Source organism: Dermacentor silvarum, chromosome 7 (assembly GCF_013339745.2).
Source record: "Dermacentor silvarum isolate Dsil-2018 chromosome 7, BIME_Dsil_1.4, whole genome shotgun sequence".
NCBI classification, from domain to species: domain Eukaryota; kingdom Metazoa; phylum Arthropoda; class Arachnida; order Ixodida; family Ixodidae; genus Dermacentor; species Dermacentor silvarum.
The window spans coordinates 111,269,200-111,288,313 of record NC_051160.1 but is presented as its reverse complement, the minus strand read 5'-3'; the positions used below and the strand labels follow the sequence as shown (position 1 = coordinate 111,288,313).

The window sequence follows — 19,114 nt, the reverse complement described above, 5'->3', positions numbered from 1 at the left end:
CAACTGTGCCGTTTCTGGATGTTTAACACCACAATGAAATGTATTCCACCGGAGGTGAATAGTTATTTCAGTCTCATCGTTACTTTTATTTCCAGCACCCACGATTGGGCTCCATAATATGTCTGGAACAGTGCGCAATCGCGTAGCTCAAAGTGCTTTTTATTCAATCGAGAGGCATGGAATGCTGTAAAGACACACTGTAATCAAGAATAAGCAGTATAACAGGTATTGCAGGAACGGAAAGTATTTGTTCAACGTGCCGAACAATGAGACCCAAGTGGACTTACTGTGATGCTTCCGTAACCTGCTGCCATAGTCCCCCCAAAGCAGCTTAACAAAGGCGCCGTCCCCGATTTCGTCAATGTGTGCAAGCACTTGTCGAAGTTGTTCCTTTGAAATACTTCCCTCCACCTGCCCACTTTTGCGGAGCGTACGAACCTGACAACTCTTGTACTCCCTGACGATGCCTCGACTTTTCCAAGGGCCAAAAGCTGCTTGTTTTTTACGATCAAATTAGTCATCTCGTCCATTGGAACTGTCATCAAATCTCTCATAAAATCGGGGTGGCACTTCCTAACAATTTCACTAAGCAGTTGAGCGTTTTCTTGAACTGCTCTTCCATGACTTGCTCCGAGGAATTCAGCCAAACGTACGACAACCCCCGCTGTGTCTGCTGCCATCTCTTCATAAGTAACGAAGAACACGTTCTGCTCATTTCTCAATGCATAGCCAGCATTAACGTGCTTAAAGTAGCTGCCACACGGCACATATCCTCGGAGAAACACAGGCAGAAATTCTTCGAATGTTGCTTGCAAAGGACATAGTGGAGTCTGTCGACGTTGGTCGTAGAGTGAAGCGCACAAATCCCACGGATTTCTTGCGACGTACACGTACTTCGAAGACTGGTTGATTGTAAGTTTTCCGGGCTGTAAATGGGTTGTCAGGATCCTGGGACGCGAGTGCGTCGTGACTTCCGAAATTCTTTTTCCGTAGTCTTCGAGAAACGGAAACCGTTTGACAAACTCACTGTGTTGTAACACTGTGCCCTCTGTAGAGAATCAGTTGCATTATCTGCTGCATCCAGTGAGTTCCGGATGTTGGGTACGTCATCAGCACCACGTCTTTTCCCTGGTTGAAACCGGAGCACCTCCCTGATTATTTCGGGATCGCGCAAGGTGCTGTAGCGCTCACCCTCGATAATTTGCGTCGGGCATATATCATTGGACTTCATTTCCATTGTCTCAGAGTACTGTCCTGAAGCAGACATCGTCACACGGCTACTTGACTGAGACAATCGTCTGCAATATGGCAAGAAAAAAAAGAAAACCTTGCATCATCAGCGACTCCTTTGTCAAGTATAAAAAACCTGTGAAACTGAGGCACTTGCATACATGAATAACACGCATTCGCCGAGCTGAAAAACTTTCATAAGTATACAGTGCGAGACCGGGCACTTTTGAGCCAGTCGCTTCAAATGACAAGATAATCTCCTGTGGGACATCAGATGAAACTGCCATATAAATGCACTTATATGGGATGACTAGTGAGATTTTAAAATATATATTATCTGTTCCCGGGAACCATACAACTAATTTGTTTAACAGCTAGGCGTGGTTTAGGTGCTCAGATGTCCTTCTAAAGTTGAAAATATTGCAACAGCAATTGGTATATTGTCAAATTTTTTTTTATATTGTCAAAAGCTTTATCGTGCTGGTGATTCTAGCTGCGTAGATGTACCACTGAGAAAACTACATTACGCGTCAGTTGAAATGTTTGGTTATCATCAATCAATCACTTTATTTCAACATCAAAGTTCAGATGTGAAATCAGTTACAGCAGGGATCACATGAGAGCAAAAAGCCATCAAAGCTTCACAAAGGCTTTCACAAAGCAACAGCAACAGAAGCATTCGTAAAAAAAAACGGGCATCCCATACAATGTCAAACATCGTAGCAAACCTTACAGTGAGCGCACATAACATACACGTGTAATTAACACCGTGAAGGCTTTGTGAAAAAAAGAGGAAGATGGCCGTAATTAGTCGGTGTGTAATAAATGTTCGAACTCTGTATACGCCGTGTACTGTATGGGTCGGCGTGTGGTGTTAAATGTGATAACTCCCTCAGGGAGGAATAGTTATTTTGCCGACCAGTGCTATAGAGCATTATTAAAACAGAATTATAGATGTCAGCGATCTGTCCTAAATTAAGGTCACATATTAAGTATCAGTTCTAAACTAAACAAATATAACGCCCAACATTAGCTTGAAGCTATGTATGGGGTAGTAATAATATGTACATAAATCACAGAAACGGAAAATATTCGGCAAAGACACTTAAGAATGCTTAAATGCGAAGGCATATTATGGTCGCTTTGGTGAAATGTTTCGTTTAGGCATTCATTCGCATGTCGTTGTAAACTTGCAAGGCGTTCCATTAGAGACATGATGGCGGTGGTGCACTTCACTTTACACCCTCATGATTTGGTGTCGAGTGTGTTGAGGTTCTTGTTGTTTCCTGTCACGCATGTGGCTCCTGCTCACTATGGGGGATTGGCCTATAAATGAATACGCAGAGCAGAGCAGTTCCATTTCGTACAGTATGCGTGTGATAAAATACGATACTGGCGGCAACCCGCACACCATCAGAAGAAGAGAGACAGAGCGGTCACGTTGCTGGAGTTGCAGCGCTCACCTCGCTTCCTGGCTCTTCGAACAGTAAGCTTTTAGGGTTTCGGTTAAGTGTCGGGCGCTTTTAATCCACCTATTTTTGGTGCGAAGTAGTGTTTTGAGAGAAATTTATTTGTTGATAGTGCGATAGTGCCACTGATGTCGACAAATTCTCCACGGAACGGCCCAGAGCGATCTCCGCCTTGGTCGGCCTCCCTACCACCTGATCAAACATCTAAGTGGGCGCAGCGGCAATGCCAACATGCATTGGTCAAACCCGTTTTTGTTTGCCATCCAGGTTACGCTTGGTTTGCTGCTGACTTCAACCGAATCTTCCTCAGGGAATTGATCGATGGAATTGTTCCGCCTACCTGTGATCCCGGGATATGACTGGCCTTATCATCGGTCACCAGATGGTGCCAGCGGCTACTACCCCCCGACAAGTGCAACTCTATCAGACCAGACCATGGCGGCACGGGACTCCTATTTCAGCAACTGTTTCGGCGAGTGACCCTTCAGTGGGGGCGGCGGAATTGCCAAGATGCATGGCTCGAACCCGCTCTTGTTCGCCATCCAGGTTACGCTTGGTTTGCTGCTAACTTCAACCGGACCTTCCTCAATGAATTCATCGATGGAATTGTTCCGCCTATCTGTGATCCCGGGACATAACTGGCCTTATCATCGGGCACGAGATGGTGCCAGCGGCTACTACCCCCGACCAGTGCAACTCTATCAGACGAGACCATGACGTCACGGGACTCCTATTTAAGCAAATGTTCCGGAGAGGGACCTTTCAGTGGGCACGGCGGCAATGCCAAGATGCATCGCTCAAACATGTTCTTGTTCGCCATCCAGGTGAGGAAGCGCTTCAACAAATCCTTTCATTGCAGTAATGTCTGCCTCGTTTCGCTGCCGTGCCCACACCCTTTTCTTGAATGGTTCTGTGATCTGTCTGCTTCCTTGTGGTTCTTGTGGCTGCTAGCAGGAGATGTCAAGGCTAACCCTGGGCCCGGTGACATTACGATTGAAGAACAGCTCAAAATGATTGCAAAAGACATCCAGGAGATAAAGAATGAAAAAATGGTGACCAATCAAAAGCTAGAAGCGATAGATAAAAAGCTGGCAAAATAGGCAAGACGCCAAAGCAGGTCTTGGAATGCGTGGAAAGGATTAACAAACTCGATCCTCTGGTCCTCTCCTTGACTAGAAAAGTCGATAAATTAGATAACAGAGGCCGAAGGTTTAATCTTGTGGTATACAGTATGAAGGAACTATAAAACGAGAGGCAGCAAGATCTGCTCGATGCTGTTGAGAAAGCAATCTTTGAAGATAAGATAGGAATAAAACGGCTGGCATCGAAAGAATCTACCGCCTTGGGCGAAAGTAAGCTGACAGTCCCAAGCACAGGCCTGTCATTCTGAAGTTATTTGACTGCCGGGATAAAGCCAACATACTTAGTAATTCCAAGAAACTCAAGGGAACGGAATATTAAATTAGCGAGGATTTTTCGGCCGCAGTAAGAAAAGTTTGAAAGACGCTATGGGAAAGAATGAAAGTGCATCGAGACCAGAAAGATAAAGTTTTTCTGTCTTACGATAAAGTCAAATAAATAATCACCTCTAGACCTGGGATGATCAAACCAATGACACAGTGGAAGTTTAAAAAATCACAGCATATCCACGAGGTGAATGATGGTGAGGTGGGCGAAGCTCCGGAGGTTATGGGTGATACCGTTAATCCTCCGAGAAGTTCGCCCGATAAAATCATCATGCAAACACGTGAGGTACGGTGAAGAAAACTTTTAATGAGATTTCAAGTTACCTTTATATATTACGCACTTGTGGTCGGAGAAGTGCACAGCTAGGGGTTCGAGTACCGGTTTAAGGGGAATGTTAGCGGGCAGCGGCGGCCATCCGCGCCCGCCGCTGCGCATCGTCCATGCTCCACCAACGATCCGAAACGTACGGCGACAATCCAAGCAATGAGAGAGGCGCTCGCTCCCCGCGCAGCCCGCGCAGCAGCCAATCGGAGAGCAGCGGCACTTCCAGCGCCATCTAGTGTCGATTCACACAAGCGCCATGTTGCACACAATTCTATTGGACCAACGCCATCTAGGAAATGAGACGAGAAATGCTGATGACGACACAGATTGTGTACAGCGCCATCTAGAATATCGTCCCTGAACTGCAGTTTGTATGTACTTCTATGAGACAGCGCCATCTATTGCATTATACGGGAGATACTGCCGTTTACTGCCGGGAGATACGCCGGACAACGGAGACGTGACAAGGTTAGACTAAGAGGAGCTACGCCCCTAAAAAACGAAAGCATGAACAACGGACCAGCCAAGCGAACTCGAAACCGCCATCGACCCTAGTTGTCAATGTTAATGCGCGCAGCCTTTTGAACACAATCGAACAGCTGGAGGTGATTGTGATCGCTCTTGAACCTGACATTACCGGCGTGACAGAGACATGGCTACATGCTGACATTGGAAACCATGAAGTGCTCCACCGGGCTACTCCATCGTCCGAAAAATAGGACAACTCGAGGTGGCGGTGTTGCTTGCTCCTGCGCCAATGCATAAATTACTCAGTGATGCCAGATTATCCATGTGTGGAGGTGGTCTGGTGCAGGATTGAGTAGGGCCAGAGCCACGTCTGTGTTGACGCAGTGAACAGACCCCGTCAAGCCAAGTATCGTATTTTGAGCAGCTTCTAGAGTACATGCATGAACACATGGTGAGGAACACCATAATAATGGGAGGTGACTTAATTTTCCAGATATCAACTGGAGCTCTCTGAGCCCAACCAATGTAACAATATCTTGCTGAGTTTTCTGTTTACGTTGAACCGGACCCAAATTGTTTCCAAGCCTACCCGTGTGCAGGGCGCTTCAAGCTCTATCTTAGACCTTATCTTCATTAGCGATTTCTTTTTTGAAGGAAAAATAACGTCGATATTCTTGAAGGATATCTGATCATGACATGGTTCTTTGCACGCTAACTATTCCAAATCGGATCCGTCATAGTTGTACTAGAAAGCGCGTGTACGCATTCAATAAAGCAGACGATGACGATATTATAACCTACCTAGTCCAGGTCTTTCCTTATCGTGATGAGAAACCAGTGGATGTTGGGATAAACAGTGATCATGTTCAAGTTACGTTTGAAGTGATAGGTCTGCAGTCCACCATGGAGGCTCGAATCCATTCTTTTGTGTATTACCTTAGATATAAAAATTTTTGCAGCCCACTTTGAAATCAATTAAAAATTATTTATTGAGCGCTGACCATATTTGCTCAGTTTTAGATACTTCGCAGATTTCCCAAGCTAGAGAACCCGTCCACAAGCTCGGGCAGTGCACCGCGACGTCATGCCGGCCGAAGCAAGTCTAGGTCTAGGTCTAGGTCTGTCGTACCATCGAGGTCCAAGTCTTGCACGAGATCCCGAACGCGCTCCGTTCAACGAGTCAACTATGCTGCTGCAGCGCGGGGTTACTCTCACAACACGAGCACTTCATATTTATCGACTGCAGACACCGCGGCGCTCACGGCTCTGGAGAACATTGTTCGAAATCAGCAGACGGCGCTACAAAACCTTCGCGACCAGATCCAAAGCCAAGGCGCCGTCATCGACAAGCTCACACCAACTATGCCAAGAACGAGAAGAAATTATACACAAGCAGAACGACAACATTGAGAAGCTCACTCAATTATGCCAGAACAGCAACTAGCTAAACAACAAGCCAAGAACCTCACGAAACAAGAGTTGAAGCTGTCGTGGAGGAGAAGATTGTACACGCATCGAAACGAAACTCGAGGCTCTCATTGAATCCAAGCTCACAGTTATGTTGAGTCCAAGCTCGAAGCAATCTTACAAGCGAAATTGCAGCCAATCCATACCCAAATCGGCAACAAGTTCACGACACTCAGCCACACCATGGACACTCATACAGCCCAAATCAATGAGATGAAATCCCAGCTTACTAACTTCATAGCCCATGTCAAGAACAACTACATGAGCCACGCGGAACTTGAGGAAAGGCACGGAAGGAAGAAACGACGGCCACACAGCAAGACCCCTTCCCGCTCAAACTCTCTTGAACGGGTGCACGTTAACGCACCTGTGACTCCTGTGGATGGCAAACTCTAACTGCAAAACTCCCATTTCGCAATCGACTTTCCGCATCTGGCACTGGAACTGTAGATCCTACAGACCCCGTTTAGCAAATCTACAAGAAATCTAAAGACAAATCAACCAGACATCATCGCCCTCCAAGAGACCACCAAAAAAGTTAGGCTTCCAGGATACACACCCTCACCAAAACCACAAGAACCGCCATACTTCTCAAGAAGACAATTACGGCCCAAGAACACTGGATAGAAGACACCACGATTGAGAACACTATAGTGGAAATCATACCCGACCGCAAGTCGCACCAAAGCCTCTACCTGGCTAACATATACAGCCCACCGCTAGACCAGCTCGCGGACTACGATCACTTCATCCGCGAACTCCGAAAACGCACAAGAGGCCACCGGCTCGTAGTCGTAGGGGACTTTAACGCCCCGCACACGGCCTGGGGCTATGCCACCACCACGAAGAAAGGCGCGAGTCCACGACGCCGCTCAGCAACACGGCCTCACGTTGTGGAACGAGTCGCTCCAGCCTACGAGAGTCGGAAACAGCGTCTCAAGAGACACCAACCCCGACCTTACCTTTACGCGGGACGCGAAGAACGCGATCTGGACCTGTCTCCCAGCCACTCTTGGTAGTGGACCACCACAGCGTGCAACTCGACATCGAGCACGCACGTCGACCGGCCAGGAGTGGCAGGCCAAGAATAACGGAATGGAATGCCTTCAGAACCGAGCTCCGACGATCAAACTACCATATCGGACATCGACGCCTGCTCAAACAGATCCTGTATACCGCCGAACGGTTCACAAAAAATCATCCAACTTGATGAAGATCACCCCGCCATAGACACCCACCTACTCCACCTCTGGGAGGCCAGAAGGGCCCTACTCAAGAGATGGAAGAGGCAGAAACTCAACACACAACTCAGGAAAAGGAATCGCCCTATTGACAGAACAGTCGCAGGAAAATGCTGAACGGTTAGACAGAAACAACTGGCACGCCTTCTGCGATAAGCTTCAGGGCACGCTCAGTACCAACAAACGTGGCACCTGCTGCGCGCTCTCCTCGACGAAGGCCCCACCAAGACGCAGCAACAGCAACACATCCGTCGATTAGCACACAACTACGACGGCTCGGGAGGAAGACCTACTCCGCGAACTATGCAACAGCTCCGCGGTCCCTCCGAACCAGCGACAACCCGCCACTCAAAGATATGAAGGCAGACCCAACGCTGACTTGGACCAGCCCTTCACACCAGCAGAGTTCCAAGCAGCCATCCATCTCCAAGCTCACGAGAAACACGAGCCCACGCAAGGACAGGATAGTGAACAAGCACCTACGACAGCTGCCCCAACAGGCCTTGACGGCTCTCCTCCGGTATTACAACGAGTGCTGGGACAAAGGAGAGCTGGCCGGCCGCGTGGAAGCACTCGGAAGTGCTCGTGATACCAAAGCCCAACAAGCCCACAGCTCTCGAGAACCTGAGACCAATCTCTCTCACTTCGTGCGTTGCTGCGCTGTTTGAGCATATGGTCCACGACCGGCTCTCATCGCACTCGAAGACAATGGGCACTATCCAGACACCATGTTCGGCTTCCGCCAGCTTCTTTCTACGCAAGACGTCTTTCTTCTCCTAAAGGATGACCTCATTGACCACCTCAGCAAAAATACCAAGTCGTGCGTCCTTGCCATCGACGTGAAGGCGCATTTGACAACGTCAGCCACAAGCGATACTACAAAACCTCGAGGAGACCGCCTGTGGTTCAAAGACCTACGGCTATGTCCGTAACTTCCGCACCGGTCGGACGGCCACGGTGGGGATATGAAACTTACGCAGTAAGGAATTCAAGCTACCCAACAGGGGAACGCCGCAAGGCTCCGTCGTGTCGCCCCTCCTATTCAACGTGGCACTCCTCAAGCTGCCCCGACTTCTCGAAAACATCCCAGGCCTGCGTCACGCCTTCTACGCGGACGACATCACGCTCTGGACGCGAGGAACGAGCACCGGAGAACAAGAACGTTGCCTTCAAGAAGCGGTTGATGTTATCGAGCACTACCTTGATAGCTGCGGCCTCCACTGCGCACCTGAGAAATCGGAGCTACTCGTACTCAAGGTACGCACGAGGGGTAGACCTCCCACCTGCGAAGCTCCAGACCCATGCGTCACGCTCACGGGATCCAAATACCGAAGGTCCGTCTCGCTTCGAGTACTAGGCTTGCACCTGCACCGAGATGGATCAGGAGTCGCCACGCTCCTACGGCTCCAACGCACAATCTCCCAACTCACATACCTCGTAAGGAGAGTAGCCAATCGACGCAGTGGCCTCAAGGAGCAAGACACCCTGAGAGTCGTTCAAGCTCTACTAACCAGCAGAATAACGTACGCAACCCCGTACCTGGCTCTCAAGAATTGCGAAGTCGACAAGCTCAATGTCATCATCCGCAAAGCTACGAAGCTCGCCATGGGTCTACCACCCGTGGCATCTACCACCCAACTTCTCAAAATGGGTGCTCATAACACCTGACAAGAGCTGATGGAAGCCCAGAAAATCAACCAACTCGAGAGGCTGAAGCTCACGCCGACGGGCAGATCGGTCCTTGCGCGCCTCGGCTACGGAGAACGCTACATCTCCGAGGCGGACCGCAAGGTCAAGATACCGCCATGCTTAAGAGAATCCTTGAGCATCGACAAACTACCGCGCAACATGCATCCCGAGCATCATCGGGGACGCCGGCTTGCTCGAGTCGACGCCATCCGAAGACGCCACAAACACGATCCAGATGCTCGCTACGTAGATGCGTCCAAAGTTCCGGGAAGAACCGCTTACGCCCTGAGTGTGGTTGACTCGAGAGGCAAAGAACTGGCATCCGCCATAGTCAGGGTGCGGAACTCGGAGACAGCGGAAGAAGCGGCGATCGCCCTCGCCACCACCACGAGCACGAACGCGGTCGCAGTCTTCACGGACTCCCAATCCGCAGTACGCAATTACACGAGAGGCCGAATATCGGTGGAAGCAGTCAAAATTCTGCAGAAAAGAAGCACTCCGCTCCCTTACACCTGCGTCACGTGGGTACCAGGGCACGAGGGGCTCGAGGGAAACGAAGCGGCACACGCCGCGGCCCGCGATCACGTCAACCGGGCGTCTCTCGCCGCCTCGCGAGACCCCCGACCACCTGGTGACGCAGCGGAAGCGGAGACAATACCCCCCCACGTATAACGCCATCCTCCAACACTACCGACTGGGACGCAGGGTGTACCCGCCACCTCATCCAAAACTGACGAAAGAGGAAAGTATCGCATTCCAAAGACTGCAGAGCAATACGTACACCCATGGGATCCTCATGCATCGCATCCACCCGACACTACACACCTACAACTGCCCGATCTGCGCCGTGCCAGACACTCTGGCTCATTTGCTACTCGAGTGCCCGTGGCGCCCCGAAGATGCCGTTACCAAACATACAACGTCCGAAGACATGAACCTCCTCGCCGAGACGTGGGAGGCCAAGATCTCCACCCCGGCCCTGGACGAACAACGACGTCTTGTCGCCAGAGCCCGGGATGCTATCGCGGCCAGAGGATTCCTGGAATGAGGGACCCTCCCACCTAGAGTGATCCACAGCTCAAACGCTCGGGAACACCGTCTCGAAAATTAAAGTTTATTTCATCATCATTAGATAATTCGCGCTAACAATCATAATTCCAATTAAAGTCAAGAAAAGACACTATTTTCAAAAATTGGTGGAATGACGACTGTTCGCGGCACTACAAGCGATGGAAAGCTGCGTGGAAGCTCATGCATAACCAGTCTCCGAGAAACTGGAACAACTATAAATTTATGGCTGGAACTTTCAAAAGAACCGTATCTAAGGCAAAAGATGATTACAATGACCGTCGTTTCGAAGTTCTTTTAAAGTCAAATAATAAGCGTGCGTTGTTTCGGTGTTTAAGATCACAAAAAATGACTCCCCGTCCCTTGAACATGGATTTAATAGTTTTACCCGACAGTGATATAGCGGAGTCTCCAGATGTAACTACGACAGGTTTGGAGACCCGATTCGTGACCTGTATTCCCTCCTCTCCTCAGAGACAGGACACATTAGAAGATTTTGAAGAGATTTCTTTGACAGAATTGTCCCACGCAGTTTCATGTTTGCCAGCTGCAGCTCCAGGTCCCGATGGACTCACTACTATGATGATGAAACTTCTCTTTGACGTCGCTCCTAACGTTTTGATAGATACCGCCAAATATTCTATGCAATATACATGGATTCCTCCTGTATGGGGAATCGCGAAGGTGATTTTACTGCTTGAAGACCAAAGCAAAACGAATGTACTAGACAATATTCGGCCTATTTCTCTAACATCAAATTTGTCAAAATTAAACGAAAGGTTATAACACGCATGTATGATTATATTGGTGACCACAAAATAATTATTGAGCCCCTGCCAAATTGTATTTAGGCAAGCGATGTCAATCTGGTGCGCACACGTCGACCTAGAGAGCCGAATTCTGTTGGCCCGTTACCACAAATAATATGCGGCTGTAGTTACACTAGGAATTTCAAAAATATACGATAGTGTGAAATACCCTATTGTAATAGAGAGGATGCAGGATATTGGATTACCTGAATACTTTGTAACGTGGACTGCTCAGTTCTTGCAGGGCAGGGAGTTTTACTGTGCAAAAAGGGGAATTTCATCAGGAAAAATCAGGCAAATTCGCGGGGTTCCTCCAGGCTCAATTTTATCCCCGCGGTTGTTTAGTATCCTGCTCACCTCCAATACTTGTCATCAGAATGTAAGCACGTACTTTTTGCTTCAGCAAATGGTAATAAGTCACTGTACGAGTGCTTACAGAAATGCTTGTGCGAGCTAGAAGCATGGCGGTACAGTATCATCTTGTCCCTTAATGTAAATAAGAGCGCTGTTCTTGTCTTTTCTCTGCAAGGCCCAGCTATCACATCTCTTTCATACCGTCAGTCCACTATTCCACAAGTGAAAAACGTCAGGTAATCTCTCCAATGCGATTCACTGCATGCTTAGAAGAAGTATTCAAGCTATTATGCTGGGAAAATGGAAGGCTTAGGAGTAAGGATCAACGGCGAATAATTTGCAGATGACGTCCGGTTAAGCAACAGTGGGGAAGAATTACAACAAATGATTGAGGACCTTAACCGAGAAAGTATAAGAGTATGGTTGAAGACTATTATGCAGAAGCAAAAGATAGTGTTCAATGGCCTTGCAATGAAACAAGAATTCAGAATCGCCCATCAGCCTTTAGAGTCTGCAAAGCAATACGTTTATCTAGGTCAATTACTCCCACGGGACCCCGATTATGAGAAGGAAATTTACAGAAGAATAAAATTGGGCTGGAGTGCATGCGGCAGGCATTGCCAAATCCTGACAGGGAGCTTACCACTGTCGTTGAAAATAAAAGATTACATTTATTGCATTCTACCGGTGCTAACATATGGAGCGGAAACGTCGAGGTTAACAAAAAAACTCGAGAACAAGTTAAGGACCGCATAAAGAGCGATGGAACAAAAAGTTTTAGGCCTAACTTTAAGAGACAGGAAGAGAGCGGTGTCAATCATACAGCAAACGGAGATAGCCTATATTCTAGTTGACATTAAGAGGGAAAAAACGGAGCTGGGCAGGCCATGTAATGCGTAGGATGGATAACCGGTGGACCGTTAAGTTACAGAACGGATACCAAGAGAAGGGAAGCGTAGTTGAGGACGGCAGAAAACTAGGTGGGGTGATGAAGTTATAAAATATGCAGGCGCAAGTTGGCATCAGCTAGCGCAAGACAGGGGTAATTGGAGATCGCTGGGAGAGGCCTTCGTCCTGCAGTGGGCATAATAATAGGCTAATGATGGTGATGAGCGGTCCTTCGAGTTATGAACTCTTCGCTGGCAAGGGACCACGTTGAGACCCTTGGCGCATTTTGATTTGGCATTACCAAGGCACAATCAGAACGCAGGCGAGAGCTTGCGCGGAGAAGGAACGCGCGGAAAGAAACATTTCACCCAAACGACTATAATGCTTTTACATTCCGACAAGTAAGCACTCTTAAGTGTCTCTGCCGAATTTTCTCCTTGTATTACGGATATCGAATGTGACGGCAAAAATAGCTTGCCGCAGATATTTGCATAAAGTAGTCAGAAGAGGAGCATGGTTTCAATGCCATGTAAACGACAAATCCACACTATGCCCAAGTGGCCATGCACTACTTGCGCTTATCTAATCATGAACTATATATTGACGAGAAACATCTTTTCTGAGACTTACCACTCGCTATAGTTGACTTACGATGCTATAAAGAGACGAATGCATGGACGACACCACAAAAAGCGTCGACGTATCTGCAGGTGTCGTTGAGAATTCAAGTTGGCACGGACACGTGGCGGGCATCCATTGACACCGTTGCTCGTGCTCAGGGGCTCAGGGCTGTGAGCGCATGCGGGCTCCGGCGAGTCCGGGCACCTGTTTCCTGTTTTTTCCCTCTCTCTGTCTACGTGGGATGCGGGTGGCGTCCTCCATCTGCCTTCAATTTTTCAAAGCGTTTTTTATCGAGGTAGCAAATGCGTGAGCGCGCATTGCTAACGAAATACGAAACATGTTAACGCCGGGGGTTCTCGGCTGGAGCGCTCACTTGTGTAACTGCACCCTTTGGAAAATTCATAAGGCATGTCAGGTGCTTGCATTATCGCTAACGGCGATGAACGAAAAATGCAACGGATCCAACAAGCCGGAATCTATTGAGCGAAGCTTCGTGCGAGGGGATAAAGGGTCGAAACACGAGCACACTCCCGCACCAACGCACACATGCACAAGCGCGGGCGAACACAAATAATACCGATCATTTTGCTAATTGTAGTCTCTGACTACTAGCGAGTACGACAGATGCCTTGAATGCATCATGGTTTCAGAGGCAGCATGCGCACACGTACGTAGCGCAATTCCAATCCATTCTATCCCTAAGGAGCGTTTATTTCCTCATTACCGTGCCGTCGCGGAAGCGCCAGGGTGAGATTTCTGGTTCTTTTTTGAGCAAAAATGCCGGTGCCTGTCGCCTCCAGTAATAAAATGGCACCTAAATTCGCATAGCCATTGGCTGCGACCACACGTCACGTGCACGCCTCGGTGGAGCAGAGTGGGTGAAGGGGTACCCCTGCTTCTCAAATAAAAGCTTTGCCTTTAATACAGTGTATTTCAACGTAAACCTAATTCAGCATACCACCAAGTAGGTTTTCTTGTCTTTACGTGTCCCTCCACAAAGTAAGTGCAAGTTTGTTTGCTCCGGTGAAATGCGAAAAAAGAATGGCTGTGACTTAGCTCAGCTAAGCCTGGATATGCAAAGCGAGAGTTTGGTTAAGCCTGGTTGAGTCTTGGTTTCACTTGGTTAACCTTTAATTTAGCTGTTATTATTATACTTATGTATACACTCATCAGTTATATACTTATATTTGTGCAGAAGTGTATACTTAAATATTACATTATACTTAGGTATACACTTCCTGAGTGTGCGACGCTAGCTTTGCGCGCGTGGCATTCCAGACCCTCTCCAGTGAAGCAGCTCGCTGGGCGATATCCGCGGGGTGGTTAGACACCACATGCCGACGACGGCTCAAAGCCTCCTGGTCCCGCGCAAAGCTCAGAGAAGACGGCCTGGCGTCTCTCTCATCCATGGACAATCTTGCACTGACAAGGCGAGCGCGGCGCTCCTCTAAGAGGCGCGCGGCAAGTCATGTGGTCGGGCGGTGACCTAGCTGTGGCGGCTGAGCGTGGCGCTGCGAGTCACGTGATGCGTTGTCAAGGCTACGGCGCAGCTGTGGTCAAATGAAGGTCAAATTGCTGGCGACGGCGAAACTGAGCTCGAATATAGGTTAGTAAAGCTTTCGCTTTCAAATAAAAAATCAATGAAGTCGTAGACATGTGCTCAGTCGCACGGACATACCGCCAGCGAAAGACCGCGCTGGGAATACATAGTTGCGCTAACAGGAAAACAAAGACTTAGAAATGTCTTTGTATGTATTCTTCCATGTATTCCTCTCATCTCAACCATCTCGCCCAGCAACTGGTTCAAAGCATTTGGCACATACTTTAAAATAACAAGGACCTTCGATGAGCTTATAACGCATGATATTAGTCTGCAAAAAACCCACCCTGTGTTAGTGATGCAGCTAACATTTGAGAACAACATGAAAGGTATCTGAGAATGACACATCATAACCTAACACGCACACGGCATGCGTGACACTCGATCGCAGACTCCCAAATTTGAGTTATCAGTTACAAACATTACGATTATCTTTGGTCTTAATTTGATGCCTGTTGGGCATCTGCTTCGCGTTGTAATTCACATTCATTACATCGCTTATCAAGATTGGATCAGCACTTCGATTTTTGTATTTTACAGTCGCAAAAGTTATGCTATGGAAATTATGAAAACTTCTTTCGGAGTGTCGGGACTACGAAAATCATATATTGTGGTCAACGAATCAGGTGATATACATTATGTATATACTAAAGTCTACAGAAAGTCTCTGAAGAAACTTCAGAAATACACAACCCCACGGGTCTATAGCTAACCTAACACCGCAGTATCCCCGGTACATCCGCTGTGATTACAGGATCTCGGGGTTCGGCCGAGATGAACAATTTTTGTATATGTCTATGGACAATTTACAGACGGCGACTGGAATTGAAACAACTGGACTTTTCAGCGTCCGCGTTTTTAGTGCATCACAGATTACAGCAACCGGTATACGTGCTGTTCGCTCAGTTTAGAATGACCTTTGATGACCTACCACCCTAGGCTTCACCAGCGCCGGGTCACATAGGAAAGCTTTTAATCTCTGTAAATGGAGAGAGATATATATTCTGTGACACATCCGAGCCTAGGGTGCACGAGAGGCCATATTTGTAAAACCAGCAGAGTCCACGATAAAACTCTGCGTTATCTGATAACATATTAATTATAGGCTTCGTAATTCACAAATAAGCGTGAAATGGTCGCCCTGACAGCGTTTTTTATTTGGACTGGGAACCGGCTAACAGAAATAGACAACTGTATGACTTTTGTACATGGAAAGCGTATAGACAAAATAAAAAGACAATTTAATGACTTGCAGTCGATTGGCTTCGAACAGACAAAAAATAGACGCCTTATCGACTTTTCCTATAGACAGTCTATAAAGCGGGAGTAGACAAACTATTTACAAGATTACCAACGTTCGTCTATCGAGAGTCTATAGACTACGAATGAACAAAAATAAATAAAAAATTGGAGGACGCTTAAGCTTCGCCTTTAAGAGTGGACCGCAATAGCATTCAAAGATCCCTGAATGCTTGTCAGGCTTCCCAGCAACTGCAGCTTTCTTTTTTCTGCACATTCGCCCCTGCGCACCGCTGCCGTTTGGCGCTGCCGAGGAGGCGAGCGCCATCTGGATGGTGTTTTTCCAAGTAGTCTAGCCGGGCGCGCCTCTAGACGCCTTATGGGCGCACCTTATGGCCGGGCGCGCCTTATGGTATGGTTAGGGAGCCTACATGCAAGTAGCATGTAGGCTACTTGCATGTAGACCTACATGCATCGTTGCCTGTAGGCTTCCTAGGTATGGTAAAAATGCTGGAAAAGGCGTTTGTGTTTCCTCGTAACAGAATTATGTTTTCTCGTATTTCAAATTACAATCGAACGCTATCATGTCTGTAGGTTATGATTAAGTCGTACTAAAGAGGTTGTTTTTAGCCTTCTTCGTCGTACTTTACGATGTTAACAGCGAAGCTGTTTAGGCCAGCCGTAATTTGTGGTGCGTGGTTCGTATCAAGAAATAAAAGAAAATAAGTTTTTATGTCGAGGCGGGATTTGAACCCGCGTACCCCCGGTCCCAGGGTGACCGTCATAACTACTAGGCTATACAGCCACTTTTTTTTTTAACATTATACAGCCACGCTTGCAGAACATGCTTTTATGCGAACCACATGATTGCGTTCGAGCGTCGTCGTCTTTGTCCACAGCTGGCGCGTTCGCACGCTCGTGCTCTGTGTGAGTGATTCTATGAAATAAGAGAAGATAAAAGTACAGCGCCGTAACTGCCTCTCGGGGAAGGGCACCTCCACAGCGCTGTACAGGGAGGGAGTGAAGGAGAGATAGTGACAGAGTAGAGAGAAAGTGTATTGAGTATTCACGTTGGAGATTGTTATATAAAGGGGTGAAAAGTTGGGTTAAGTGCAACGCGATAACTGTCTCTCAATAGAGGACACCTCAACCGCGTTGCACAGGGGGGAAGGGGGTTGAGAGTTAGAAGAAAGGGAGTGAGATCGCAAGCACAGCAGCAGCAGCACCCGACGCGCCGGAGGTGCGAGAAAGGGCAGGTCAAGGTTTAGACACGGTCAGCAAGGCCGGTGTCGTCAGCGAAGTTCATGAGGAGTATGCACGAGGTGCAGAGGTTTTGCGCGCTATGAGAGTGAGCGAGCGAGAGAGAGAGACGCATTCACGGAGCGGGTCTGCTGGAACACGTTGTTCACATTGCAACGCCGTGTCGGTGTTGCAAGCTTGGCTATGCAACGCGCAGTGACAGCCGTAAGTCCGAGACGCGCGAAAGTACATTATCATCATCATGAGTAATTAGAACAAAAGGTGGCGCGCACCTCCGGAAAAAGCTGGGCTACGATCGACTGGCTTCGCTGTTTCAGGCGTTGCGCTGCCGATTGCGAGGTTAAGCGTTTTCTTTTTTTTTTCTGAAGGGTGTTACTTAGAGAAATTCAATTCGTTTACTACCGGCTCTGCGCCACGTGGAGGGCCTGCGTGGCCGGGGTGGTACGGGATGATTTTCTCAGCTGCCGATGCAGGTGCCTACATCGATACCGACGCCGGATTTTCTGCAACACCGGGCCCTTCACGCTATCGCCTTAATACCTTAATGGCTTTGTTTATAGGCAGACTATAGAGTAGGAGTAGTCAAAAAAGAACACCTTATCGACTTTTCTGTATAGACCGACGATAGATTGTGAGTAGACGAAAATTCAGTGCCATTCCACTCTGTGAAGGTGGATGACAAGCTAAGCTGTGTATGTGGTGATTGACCGTTGCTCTGGTGAGACGATCCAAGTTCGCGGGATCGGAGCCTCATGGACGGTCCGCATTTCTTTCCGCCTATAGCGGTCCAGCGGGCAGCACGCTTATACTTAGCGTCCGTGGCCCGCTCATCGTCGATTCTCTCAGTCTACCGCCGCCGCGCCCATTCCCTTTTCTGTTCATGCCGTCGTTCTTGGTAGGCACGCTGTTCTTCTCCAGACACGCGGCCTACCCGTTTCATAGTAAGAGCAGAACTGAGGAAAGGAGCCTACGTAGATCATGACTTCAGGAGACAGAGGACACTCAGATTGGTATACGCACTAGTTTGAAAGCGCGGATGGTATACACGTCTGTAGGGCGAACGTAGACATGGCCGACGCGGGTTAAAGTGTAGTATTTGATTTTGTCAGCTTAATATATCTGACACGGGTTGTATTTGGACCGAAGATAATAAACTTATTTTTGTAAGTTGGCGGAGTGCTTGAAGCCTGCTTCACCTCTGCTGTGGGCCGCCCCGGTATTGCACTATCTTCGGGATCGGCCCACGGTTTTTTGTCTAGGGACACCAATCCGCTTTAAATTAGCCTTCTACAGCTTCGCTGTAAAGCGAAATTGCCACCTTATCATTTTTGTACGCCCATAGATTTGGCATAGATACGGTGGCCAGATTGGTAGGTGTGCCAACCGGCGTAGTTCACTGCTTCTCCGCATCATGACAGCAGGAGTGGTGCTGCGATCAGAGGTTTGCCGTGAAGCGCGCGTCGTCTGCTACTGAGAGTGTTGTTATTGCGCGCCTGTTATATTTAAGATAATAGATTTTTCACAGTAAAACCTAAAAGAAAATGGTAAAATTATGTTGAGAGAGTGCTTAACAGTGCGATGTTTCTTGTTGCAATGAGTAATATTCAAAAGCGGTCATTTATATCGTCTGTTAACACGCTCACTTTACGGAGCGCTGCGCTCGCAGTCATGACAGTTCTCCGAGTTCTTGTAATTTCCTTAGACATTTAACGAGCGAAGTGAAGACTGTGGGTGATGAACGTGAATACCAAGCTCGTGAGACTCCGGGACAGAGTGAAAGTGTTCCTGCACAGAAGAAAACAAGCCGGAAGGGCACCACTTACACTGTGCCAAACTGTAAGTTCGGCTACAAACATGCAAGCCACGCGTGAAAGAATCATTGGTTTCGATGCGCTGAGACCGAGAACTTTCTGAGAGACG

The 19,114-nt window shown here is 48.1% G+C and overlaps 1 non-coding gene across 1 annotated transcript; it reads left to right on the top strand.

Moving 5' to 3' along the window:
• The first annotated feature begins 18,262 nt into the window (after positions 1-18,262).
• Positions 18,263-18,444, top strand: LOC119459759 (U2 spliceosomal RNA). Its single transcript, XR_005193793.1, has one exon. It is a non-coding gene; the product is annotated as a U2 spliceosomal RNA (small nuclear RNA).
• Positions 18,445-19,114: the final 670 nt, after the last annotated feature.